A 2,241-nucleotide genomic window follows, 5' to 3' on the forward strand; every position below is an offset into this window, starting at 1 on the left:
AAGCTGCAGAACAGAGAGATCAGCATTACATTTTCCAATGTGAGGTTGGAATTTCTTCTCTACATTATTCCTAAATCATCCCTCGTGTATAATGTAATTGCAGGTACTTCTAGGACACTTAAAAATCCTCTTTCCTTTCACTCTGGCTGGTTAACAGAGAGCCAATGGGTCTTCTCAGGGAGGGGGACAGATTTCTGGTGTTCAATGATTTGGGCTAAATCTAATGCCACTCACATTTTCACATTGGCAGGTGAGTCTGAGAGAATCTCCGATCAGCAGGAATTTAGCTTAAGGGACTGACTTTTCCTTACCTGTTGGATAAACTAAGCTACAGCAGAAATGCATTGCACAACCTGGATTTCACCGGCAGATGGTGAGCTCCTTAGGGGCAAGGATTCTAGTTGATATTAGTCCTCTTAATACCTCACGGGTGTCTGACAAACAGGGAAGCCCAATTAGTGCTTGTTGGATGAGTAGTGTAGAATCTTTTGGCTCTAGGGAGATCAGCAGCTTATATCTTCATTCTCCTGCCTCTAGCAGGCTTGCAACAAAGTAAAAACGTTCCTTAGTGTGAGTAAGGATGACCTTCCAAAGTTTATTCATCCATACATTTAAAATCTTTCACTGTTATATAATTGTAGGTTAAGCTAATTTTATTGGATATAAATTATGGCATGACCCTTTTAATAATCCTTTTGTATTTTAACACATTCCTACCTTCTTTAGCTTCTCTCTGGATTAAATTATCAGAATTCCTTAAAATTTTCCCAGGACTGAAACCCAACAGAATATGATGAAACTGGCTAAAGACATTTGAATTTATACTGCATTTGGTTTCAAAACAATGTTTCCTAGAGTGATTTTGTCTTATAGTTTAGCATGTGTAAGAATCAAAATGATTCAGAGGCTAGTCATTGACAGTGGGTTGCCTGCTTGAAAGCACCTCATTTCCCTCTAGTAGTGTTAGGGGAGGTGGACGGAAAGAAAAGGATTCATTGAAGATAAATCTTTTAATCCAGCCCCAGATTATGGGTTTTAGAAAGTAATCCAGAGAATTGGTGTATCGAACCATGCATGTAGGCAAAGGGGATCATATTCTCAAATCATAGACTGGTTTGTTCAATTTCCCACAAAGGGCAAAAGAGGAAAGAAGCACAGAGAGAATAAAGTATTGAAGTTTTTTTGTTTTGTTTTGTTTTCCTTTTCCAGATGTGTATCAGGCAATCTTTTGAGTAAATCAGAACAGGAAGGGACAGAGGAAAAGTAGGCAAGGCTTCCCTTTTAATCAACTCAGCTGAATCAGGGGCTCTGAACCACCATCAGCAAAAGAAGCCCAGATTCCCTGGATGATGAAAGCACACCCCATGATTTTCTGGCACCTGGTTGAGTCAAGGGCTCGAACATGATCTTAATGGGCATGGCAAATATCAGCTCCAAGCAAGGAGAGTTCATTCCAGGTGGGGTGCTCATGGTGGAGCCACAAGTCTCAGGGCGAGATTCTCTTTTGAGCACCCCTCAGGGTACCACTCACCTGTTGTATGGTGTAGGCCTTACACTAAAAGTCATGCTGAATTGTGGCCTACATTTAGATTGAGGTGGAAAGTAGTTTATTTTATTAACAACAGGCTCTGCAATTATGTCTAAATTTTGGATAGAGCCCTGGGTAGAAGGTGAAGCTCTTAGGATTTAGGTGTCTGCTGAAACTGTGGCTTTTGCTCTGCACAAGAAGGGGATAATTTTTTTTGAGAGGAGAGGCACTCTTAAACAGGAAGGCTAAAGAGAAAGAAAAGGAGAAGAAGGAGAAGGTGCAAGAAAAGAGCTAGAGACAGAACAAATTGAGAGGCTAAGATCTACAAGGCCACGGCTGTCAACAGACATTTTAGGAATGATGATGCTTAAAACGTGAGTTGAGCATGAAACAAATCACACATCTAATGGGGGCAAGTCACCTTGCAGGTATGAATATTTGACTTGACTATCCACCAGATGTCAGCAAAGGGTCTTAGTCTAACAAGATAAATATATTAAAGACATTTTCCAATGGATGAAAGTATTTCGAGGAAGGGTCCTTTAAAAAAATTTGCACAAAGGAAGAGGATGTGCTAGCAGAGCTCTGATGTTTGGCCTTCTTCCATTTACTATTTAAAATATCTTCCTCTTATATCCCTCAAAAAAAAAAAAAAAAAAAAAAAAAAAAAAAAAAAAAAAAAAAAAAAAAAAGAAAAAAGTCAAAAAAAGGAA

The sequence above is a fragment of the Mandrillus leucophaeus genome, unplaced genomic scaffold (assembly GCF_000951045.1).
Source record: "Mandrillus leucophaeus isolate KB7577 unplaced genomic scaffold, Mleu.le_1.0 Scaffold847, whole genome shotgun sequence".
Lineage (NCBI taxonomy): Eukaryota > Metazoa > Chordata > Mammalia > Primates > Cercopithecidae > Mandrillus > Mandrillus leucophaeus.